General features: G+C 55.2%; 1 long non-coding RNA gene across 1 annotated transcript; it reads left to right on the top strand.

Moving 5' to 3' along the window:
* The first annotated feature begins 2129 nt into the window (after positions 1-2129).
* LOC146763822 (uncharacterized) lies at positions 2130-6185 on the top strand. Its single transcript, XR_014951254.1, has 2 exons — positions 2130-5013; positions 5352-6185. It is a non-coding gene; the product is annotated as an uncharacterized LOC146763822 (long non-coding RNA).
* Positions 6186-10436: the final 4251 nt, after the last annotated feature.

The following is a 10436-nucleotide window of genomic DNA, read 5'->3' as shown; positions in this document are numbered from 1 at the left end:
GTAGTAGCAGTTTAATAAAGTTTTTTTTCCTGTTATTAAGCTTGGGCCTGCTTTGCTCTATTCTAGATTCCACTTCACAGCATTCAAGGGGGGGATCACATTTTCATGGGGGCACTGGCATTCTGCCAGTGTCAAACCATGACACACCCTCAGGGCTCCAGGTATAATTATGATAAAAACAACAGTCTTTTCCCACTCCCTATGGGAAAAAAGCCAAAGGTGGAAGAAAGCTCAGGAAGTGTGCTCCGGGCTTTTGTTTGAGTGCAGCAGGTGCAGGTTGTGTGTGGCTCCTTAATTGCTGTTTTGGGACTTAACTTTTGGTTCAGGGAGATTAGGACTGAGGCAATACAGACCTGGGCATTTCCTGCTCAACTTCCAGTGACGGAATGCAGAAGTGTGAATAACATGGCCTCCCAGGTGGAAAGAAGTGACAGAGTGCCTGTCTCAGGTGAAGAAAGCAAGGTACTGCAAGAAACCTGCATGCCAGGGAACTGCTGTCCTGGGCTCACAAGCCAGATTCACTGTGGTCCTGCAAGCCTTTCCCCATGCCTGCTCCAGCTCGGCCAGTTACAGCCAAAGCTGGCCGTGTGAGTGCAGCAAAGCTGTTGTCCAGGATCACGGCCCAGCTTTCAGGCTGACTCTTGCCTGCAGTGTGTGGGAAGGATATTGACAGCAGCAATTGCCAGAGAGATGCTTGTAGGCATGTCTGGACACTGGGGTTTTGGAGGGCTTCTTATACTTCTGGCTCAGGTAGTAGAGACTGTCCCAAGACAATGCTCTTCCCTTTGGAGTGGTGAAGAGGAACCACTGAGCTCCTCATGCACATCCCTCTCCACTGCTCTCCTCTCCTCTGCACAGCAGCTCCAGCTCCACCTCTGGGCTGTCTCCCATGGGCCTCTCAGCAGCCTCTGAGATACCCCACCTCCTGAGAGGGCAGCCCAAGGTTCTTTTCAGAAGAGAGCTGAGCCTCAAGCCTTGAACCAAGCCACACAAACTCTTGTCATATAGACATCCACACTTGCAGCTCTACGGGAGCGCATGTGAACTGAGAGCTGTAGCACACATGTAGCACACATGGCCATGCCCTGCAGTGCCATTTCTGAAATGCCTCGGCTGCTTCTGAGGGAGCCGACATGCCAACGTGGCAACATGCCACTGCAGCAGGAAAACACTTCTGGATTGTGGGCTGCAGCAAAATCTGGCCATGAGTTTCTCCTTGTGTGTTGCTCTGTCCAGGTACCAGTCCCTTGCTTTCTCACTCTATCCGTGTTCTTTCCCAGTCCCCCTCTCTCTTCCTGTCCCTCCAAAGCTCCTTCAACAGTCTCGGTCCTGCCCCAGCCCAGACTTCGTTCTCTCCTGCTCCCTCCTGCTCGTTGTGCGGCTCTTCCTCTGTCCCTGCTGCCCCTTCCCGCAGCTCTGCTCCCGTTCCCTGCCCCCCTGTTGCTCTCGTCGTCTCTCCGTTCTGCTCGCTGGCCTGTCTCTTCTGTCTTTATTTCGTGGCTCGGCCCCCTGTGCCAGCCTCAGCTCCGACGGCCAGGCGAGCTGCCCCGGCGGCCGTTCTCTGCAGCCGGGACACGGCGGGCAGCTCTCCTGCAGCGGCACGACAGCGGCGAATGGGGCCCGGCACAGGCGCCTCGGCCCTCGGGCCGGAGCGGGGACGCTCCGAGCCAGCGGCAGCAGCCGGAGCCGCGGCCCGGGCAGCGGGGCCGGCACAGCCCCACAGCCCCGTGCCCGCCCCTCACGGCCCCTGCGAAATGGCGGCGGCGGGGGGCGAGGAGGCCGCGGGCAGCGCTGCCTCCGTGCCGTGCCACACGCGGCTGGCGGCTTCAGCAGCACCACAGGTGCTCTGGGGACACTGGTCCCACAGCTGGTGACGAGCCGCCGGGCAGCACAATGCCGCCGAGCGCGCTCAGGGAGAGACTGGCTCTAGAGCCACTTGAGGAGCACAGAAGGGCAGTGTTCACCTGTGCCTCCCCTCGGGCAGCAATGGAGGGCCCGAGATGGCACTGGGACCCAACGCCGAGCCAGCTGGGCAGCCTGCCCGGCTTCTGGCTGGGACATGTCACCAAGACACCCTCCAGCCTGGTACGGCCCTCTGCTCCTTATGTGCCGCTCTCTTCAAGGTGGGCCGCGATCTGTGCTTGATTCCAGAGGGTGGCATTGGCCGAGGTTATGCAGCTTGTCAGCTGGAGACTGCTTAGGAGCCTTGGAGGGACACCCTAAAGGGGTGGAAATCTTTCAGTGCCTCAGTGCTTGCAGGTCTAAGCACCTGGGGGTTCACTGGTGCTTCAGGGGTAATTATACCAAAGGTGCTCTCTAAGGCTTTCCAAGAGATTGTGTGTGTGGCACATATAAGTCATAATGATTTCCTACCCAGAAACTTTAGCTGCTCAGCTAAAGGCTAGCTGTGTTAACTCTTATCTGCAGGAAATGATAGCTTTGTGTATCTCCCATGGCATTACCACGTGGTGTCCAAGGACAAGCAAGAGGGAGCTCAGGGCCTCTGGATGACTGCTTGAGGGATCTGGGGCACATGTGGCATTTACGTCTGCCACCTGCAGTGACCCAGACGCAGGGAGGTTCCAGAGGTGAATACCTGGCACCCTGGTGTGCCCAGCAGAAGTGTGGCGCTTTGACTGTGGGTTACTCTACGGGACACCAGGCCTGATGCTGGCACATGGGCTCCATCTGCCTCCAAGGGAAAAAGGATCTTGGCTCAGGAGTTAGCGGGGCTCCTTAAGAGAGCTTTGAGTAGGCTTGGAAGTGGTAAGGAAATAAACCATGTTAACCTGGGAGAAGCACGAGCACTGCACGTCCATGTTTGCGTGACAGTGGAGGATGGAAGAAGTGCTGCCATCAAAGGTCATGAAACTGTAGCAGAAGTAATGGGAAAAGCAGGTTTCCTGCCAGAATGCTGTCAGACAAATCTATTACCAAAGAAAGACACTTGCATTTGGCGTTTTTACAGAAGCCTTCATACAGGGCTACTGATGGGGATTTCAGAGAAATAGGACCTGAGTGCCTCTGCATTCCCAGGCACAGTGCTGCCTCCCAGAATTCATCAACCCTTCTCCATTTTGCTCCTTCCATTCCTAAGCAAAATAAAGAAAATCAATAGAGGGCGGGTCCAGGAATTCACAGGCAATGTGGGCATTCATTGGGCAGTTCACAGACTTCATTATGAGCTCACAGAGCCCTGTTTGATGCGAGCTTCCAGAGCCCCACTGTGCTCTTCAGTGCTCACTCTGGGCAACACTGCAGCAGCAGCAGCAGCAGCGTCAGGAGCAGCAGAATCATGGTGCTGAGCCACTACCTCCTGCTCCTCTTTCTCCTGGTCCCGCAAGCCCAGAATGCCTGGAGTGCTCCAACACCTGGGCAGGGAGCAGGTAGGCAGGCAGGGGCCAGCACATAGCTTTGGCTGGAGGCAGTGGGGCCAGGACTAGGGCTGGCTGAGCCAGGAAGCCACCGTGGTGTGGGCAGTGGGGCAGACACACCAGGGGAGGTGTGAGTGGCTGCATCTGCTTTAGGGTGCAGCATGGAGAGAGGTTGCTAAGGAGCGAGGAGGTGGGAAGAGGCAGTTCAGGTCCAGAACCTCAGAATGGATTATCCTTCAGTCTGTTCTGGTTGTCCATCACTCAGCACTGCTTACCATCACTCAAACTCTTGTTACCATCACTCAGCAATGGTTATCCATCACTCAGCTCAGGTTATCCAGCCTCCTGGCCAGGCTCCAGGGCTGAGGCCCCCCACAGGTCCTGTGAGCATGCCATGGCTTTTCACTTCATGTGAGAGCTGCCAGCTCAGTGTCCCAAGGGCAGCCAGACCCCCCTGCAGCTGTGAGGATGCACACCTGCCTGAGCGTGCCCTCTCAGTACCTTCCACATCCAGGCCTTGAGGTGTGAGCATGAGGGCAGTGCACGCAATGCTAACTTCTCGTGCGGATTTCGCTGTAGGTGTGGACACAGAGAGATCTCTTTCAGCCCCTGAGCTGGAGCCAGATGCCATGCTGATTCCCAGCTGGTACCTCAAGATTGAGTAGCCTGTCTCTACTGCCTTCATAAGAATCAGCACTCCTTTTCCCCCTTGTTATTTGTGAGAAATACACCTTCATGGCTATAACATCCTTTTTTAAATCTATCATAGGGCAGAATTATGGCAAGGTTCCTGAAGAATTCCCTGAAGGATTCTCAGAATTTCCAGAGGAGCTCCTGCCAGCCTTGGATGAAGTCCCATCTGGTTAGTATATCCCACTCTGTTAAGCCTGGCACCTGGGAAGCTGAGCTTTTGGTTCCTGGAGGGATGTGCTGTATCCTGGACAGCCAGAAGCGCTCAGTCCAAGTCTTGCTGCAGCGACACTCCATGTCACACCTCCTGGAGTGAGCCATAGAGATGGGCCAGCACAGGGTCTGCTCCCAGTTGTGCTTCCAGATTGATTGCCAGGGTAATCTCCAGCTGCTGCTGCAGTTGTACCATTAGTGGCCACAGCTGCTGTGTGCGGACACTGGCACCCAGATGTGGGGAAAAAGCCTGTGCTGAATTTGTGTTCACCTCACACTCAGCACAGCATGGAGACAGTAATGATATCCCACAAAATCTTGGCTGCCCCTGCCAAACCTCAGGCTCAGGGGGATGGGTTGAAGCTGGACCCCAGTGTGAGTTTTCGTGAACCTGAAGATATTCCTTCTGTGGGTCATTTGGTTGACTAAGTCTTGGGTGTTTTGGATCTGCATTTCTTGTTGCATTGACAAAAATCCAGCTGTCAATTCCTCTTGTCTTTGGGGACAGTTGGCTCCTCACTGACACCTGCCAGAATGCCCGGGCCATGATACTGTGCTTGTGGTAAGGGGCAGTGGCTGCTGCTTAAAGTGTCCAATGTTTTTTCTGAAGAGACGGATTCTGAGACTATGCCGGAGACCTTCCCTAAGGCAGAAGTTGTCAGCATGCCAGGTTCAGATGAAGAAAAAGAACCAATACAGGACACCAGAATGCTTCCTAAGCGTGAGGACTATTCAGGTGAGTGCTAGGGATGCTGTCTTGGAAGAAGAGCAGCATTTCTGTTATATCCCTGCAGTGCTCTCCAGGGATGTCCTGCCGGTGCCCAGTGCCCAGCCTTGGCCTGCAGCTTGGAAGAAGGGATGGGAACTGTGCTGGTGCAGCTGCTCCCAGGCACACACTGGGCTCTTCTCCATGAGAACTTTATGGCATCCCTCTTGTACCCTGGTGCTGAGACACCAGAGCCAGAGGAACAGATCTCTGAAGACAATAAACCTTGGGCATCTGAAGCACACTGTGGCATTATCGCTAGTGCAGAGTACACACATTGTCTCTCGCATTGCCTTTTCTCCTGCCAGGGTCAGCTGCTGTGCAAAAAGCCAAGACTGTTGGACACCGTGACCTGAGCAAGTACTACATCCTAGGGACAGTAGCAGCCTCAACTTTGTTTCTGCTTGGGGCAGCGGTTCGGTACACAATCCTGTACCGCCTGCCGAAGGGAAACATGTGAGTTATTCATTGCTGCCATTGGCAATGAAGTGTTTGCAGCATGCTGGAGTGCCCTGGCAGCTCCTAGCAGGGCTCTGTGGAAACCACTGCAGTGCAATCCTCTTAACTGTGCTCCAAATTTATATCTCTGAGGAATGTTCTTGGAAATCTGTTTCTACAGCAGGAGCCAGGAAGACAAAGAGGCAACAGGACAGGACTGGGACTCTTCCTGGGAAAGCCGTGGTGTCCCTAGAGGTGAAACAGAGTCAAGAGAAGGACCAGGAAGCGGCGAGAGAGGCCAAGCCACCAGGTTCAGGGACAGCTGCCCCCTGTTTCCTGAGGTCTTTGCAGCAGAGCTTGCCCAGCTGTACAAGAACATGGGCGCAGACTCCTCGCCTCTGCCCACGTGTTCCTTCTGTGCTCTGGCTGGTGGTGCCTCTTCACGGGACCACTGGATTTCCCTAGACTCACCTCAGCCCATGCCATCCTGGTGCCCCTGCTACCAGTACCAGCAGGAACACTTTATATTTGACGACTTTGATTACGTATAGTGATAGTGATAATGAGAAATAGCGATAGCGGTAGTGATAATTGTAGTGGTAGTGATACATTTAGTGATAGCGATAGTGATACTTTATATTAGGGGACGAGGATTATTTTAGTGATAGTGACAAATAAATAAATGTATTTTCAAGAGCAGTACATTTTTGCCTGTTGCGGCTGTTTCAGTTGGGGTAGAATGCACAGAGCTGGCAGCAGGGCTGGGGCTGTGAGAGGAGCTGTGAGAAACTTGCACTGCAGTGCAGTGTTGCGGTGGGTGTTTTTCCCTGTCATTCAGTCCTAGTAGTCAGTTTCATAAGCCCTCCTCCCCCCCCACCCGGCCTGCCCCAATTTGTTATAGTTATAGCATATTTTATTACCAATGGGTTGCTCCTTTTCCCCCTGTATTGTTGGTTTTGCCCTACTTGTCCATCTCCCCAAGGACCTGCCTGCTGCTGTGCCCACTTAGAGGGAATGTCCAGACAGTCCAGCTAGGAGGGTGTAACGTGCAGCAGAGGCACTCCTGCTGGCAGCCTCAGGGCTCCAGGTATAATTATGATAAAAACAACAGTCTTTTCCCACTCCCTATGGGAAAAAAGCCAAAGGTGGAAGAAAGCTCAGGAAGTGTGCTCCGGGCTTTTGTTTGAGTGCAGCAGGTGCAGGTTGTGTGTGGCTCCTTAATTGCTGTTTTGGGACTTAACTTTTGGTTCAGGGAGATTAGGACTGAGGCAATACAGACCTGGGCATTTCCTGCTCAACTTCCAGTGACGGAATGCAGAAGTGTGAATAACATGGCCTCCCAGGTGGAAAGAAGTGACAGAGTGCCTGTCTCAGGTGAAGAAAGCAAGGTACTGCAAGAAACCTGCATGCCAGGGAACTGCTGTCCTGGGCTCACAAGCCAGATTCACTGTGGTCCTGCAAGCCTTTCCCCATGCCTGCTCCAGCTCGGCCAGTTACAGCCAAAGCTGGCCGTGTGAGTGCAGCAAAGCTGTTGTCCAGGATCACGGCCCAGCTTTCAGGCTGACTCTTGCCTGCAGTGTGTGGGAAGGATATTGACAGCAGCAATTGCCAGAGAGATGCTTGTAGGCATGTCTGGACACTGGGGTTTTGGAGGGCTTCTTATACTTCTGGCTCAGGTAGTAGAGACTGTCCCAAGACAATGCTCTTCCCTTTGGAGTGGTGAAGAGGAACCACTGAGCTCCTCATGCACATCCCTCTCCACTGCTCTCCTCTCCTCTGCACAGCAGCTCCAGCTCCACCTCTGGGCTGTCTCCCATGGGCCTCTCAGCAGCCTCTGAGATACCCCACCTCCTGAGAGGGCAGCCCAAGGTTCTTTTCAGAAGAGAGCTGAGCCTCAAGCCTTGAACCAAGCCACACAAACTCTTGTCATATAGACATCCACACTTGCAGCTCTACGGGAGCGCATGTGAACTGAGAGCTGTAGCACACATGTAGCACACATGGCCATGCCCTGCAGTGCCATTTCTGAAATGCCTCGGCTGCTTCTGAGGGAGCCGACATGCCAACGTGGCAACATGCCACTGCAGCAGGAAAACACTTCTGGATTGTGGGCTGCAGCAAAATCTGGCCATGAGTTTCTCCTTGTGTGTTGCTCTGTCCAGGTACCAGTCCCTTGCTTTCTCACTCTATCCGTGTTCTTTCCCAGTCCCCCTCTCTCTTCCTGTCCCTCCAAAGCTCCTTCAACAGTCTCGGTCCTGCCCCAGCCCAGACTTCGTTCTCTCCTGCTCCCTCCTGCTCGTTGTGCGGCTCTTCCTCTGTCCCTGCTGCCCCTTCCCGCAGCTCTGCTCCCGTTCCCTGCCCCCCTTTTGCTCTCGTCGTCTCTCCGTTCTGCTCGCTGGCCTGTCTCTTCTGTCTTTATTTCGTGGCTCGGCCCCCTGTGCCAGCCTCAGCTCCGACGGCCAGGCGAGCTGCCCCGGCGGCCGTTCTCTGCAGCCGGGACACGGCGGGCAGCTCTCCTGCAGCGGCACGACAGCGGCGAATGGGGCCCGGCACAGGCGCCTCGGCCCTCGGGCCGGAGCGGGGACGCTCCGAGCCAGCGGCAGCAGCCGGAGCCGCGGCCCGGGCAGCGGGGCCGGCACAGCCCCACAGCCCCGTGCCCGCCCCTCACGGCCCCTGCGAAATGGCGGCGGCGGGGGGCGAGGAGGCCGCGGGCAGCGCTGCCTCCGTGCCGTGCCACACGCGGCTGGCGGCTTCAGCAGCACCACAGGTGCTCTGGGGACACTGGTCCCACAGCTGGTGACGAGCCGCCGGGCAGCACAATGCCGCCGAGCGCGCTCAGGGAGAGACTGGCTCTAGAGCCACTTGAGGAGCACAGAAGGGCAGTGTTCACCTGTGCCTCCCCTCGGGCAGCAATGGAGGGCCCGAGATGGCACTGGGACCCAACGCCGAGCCAGCTGGGCAGCCTGCCCGGCTTCTGGCTGGGACATGTCACCAAGACACCCTCCAGCCTGGTACGGCCCTCTGCTCCTTATGTGCCGCTGCCTTCAAGGTGGGCCGCGACATGTGCTTGATTCCAGAGGGTGGCATTGGCCGAGGTTATGCAGCTTGTCAGCTGGAGACTGCTTAGGAGCCTTGGAGGGACACCCTAAAGGGGTGGAAATCTTTCAGGGCCTCAGTGCTTGCAGGTCTAAGCACCTGGGGGTTCACTGGTGCTTCAGGGGTAATTATACCAAAGGTGCTCTCTAAGGCTTTCCAAGAGATTGTGTGTGTGGCACATATAAGTCATAATGATTTCCTACCCAGAAACTTTAGCTGCTCAGCTAAAGGCTAGCTGTGTTAACTCTTATCTGCAGGAAATGATAGCTTTGTGTATCTCCCATGGCATTACCACGTGGTGTCCAAGGACAAGCAAGAGGGAGCTCAGGGCCTCTGGATGACTGCTTGAGGGATCTGGGGCACATGTGGCATTTACGTCTGCCACCTGCAGTGACCCAGACGCAGGGAGGTTCCAGAGGTGAATACCTGGCACCCTGGTGTGCCCAGCAGAAGTGTGGCGCTTTGACTGTGGGTTACTCTACGGGACACCAGGCCTGATGCTGGCACATGGGCTCCATCTGCCTCCAAGGGAAAAAGGATCTTGGCTCAGGAGTTAGCGGGGCTCCTTAAGAGAGCTTTGAGTAGGCTTGGAAGTGGTAAGGAAATAAACCATGTTAACCTGGGAGAAGCACGAGCACTGCACGTCCATGTTTGCGTGACAGTGGAGGATGGAAGAAGTGCTGCCATCAAAGGTCATGAAACTGTAGCAGAAGTAATGGGAAAAGCAGGTTTCCTGCCAGAATGCTGTCAGACAAATCTATTACCAAAGAAAGACACTTGCATTTGGCGTTTTTACAGAAGCCTTCATACAGGGCTACTGATGGGGATTTCAGAGAAATAGGACCTGAGTGCCTCTGCATTCCCAGGCACAGTGCTGCCTCCCAGAATTCATCAACCCTTCTCCATTTTGCTCCTTCCATTCCTAAGCAAAATAAAGAAAATCAATAGAGGGCGGGTCCAGGAATTCACAGGCAATGTGGGCATTCATTGGGCAGTTCACAGACTTCATTATGAGCTCACAGAGCCCTGTTTGATGCGAGCTTCCAGAGCCCCACTGTGCTCTTCAGTGCTCACTCTGGGCAACACTGCAGCAGCAGCAGCAGCAGCGTCAGGAGCAGCAGAATCATGGTGCTGAGCCACTACCTCCTGCTCCTCTTTCTCCTGGTCCCGCAAGCCCAGAATGCCTGGAGTGCTCCAACACCTGGGCAGGGAGCAGGTAGGCAGGCAGGGGCCAGCACATAGCTTTGGCTGGAGGCAGTGGGGCCAGGACTAGGGCTGGCTGAGCCAGGAAGCCACCGTGGTGTGGGCAGTGGGGCAGACACACCAGGGGAGGTGTGAGTGGCTGCATCTGCTTTAGGGTGCAGCATGGAGAGAGGTTGCTAAGGAGCGAGGAGGTGGGAAGAGGCAGTTCAGGTCCAGAACCTCAGAATGGATTATCCTTCAGTCTGTTCTGGTTGTCCATCACTCAGCACTGCTTACCATCACTCAAACTCTTGTTACCATCACTCAGCAATGGTTATCCATCACTCAGCTCAGGTTATCCAGCCTCCTGGCCAGGCTCCAGGGCTGAGGCCCCCCACAGGTCCTGTGAGCATGCCATGGCTTTTCACTTCATGTGAGAGCTGCCAGCTCAGTGTCCCAAGGGCAGCCAGACCCCCCTGCAGCTGTGAGGATGCACACCTGCCTGAGCGTGCCCTCTCAGTACCTTCCACATCCAGGCCTTGAGGTGTGAGCATGAGTGCAGTGCACGCAATGCTAACTTCTCGTGCGGATTTCGCTGTAGGTGTGGACACAGAGAGATCTCTTTCAGCCCCTGAGCTGGAGCCAGATGCCATGCTGATTCCCAGCTGGTACCTCAA

This window comes from Lonchura striata, chromosome Z (genome assembly GCF_050655825.1).
Source record: "Lonchura striata isolate lonStrDom1 chromosome Z, ASM5065582v1, whole genome shotgun sequence".
Taxonomy (NCBI): domain Eukaryota; kingdom Metazoa; phylum Chordata; class Aves; order Passeriformes; family Estrildidae; genus Lonchura; species Lonchura striata.
Note: the sequence above shows the minus strand (reverse complement) of the source record. Positions and strands in the feature narration are given on the sequence as shown.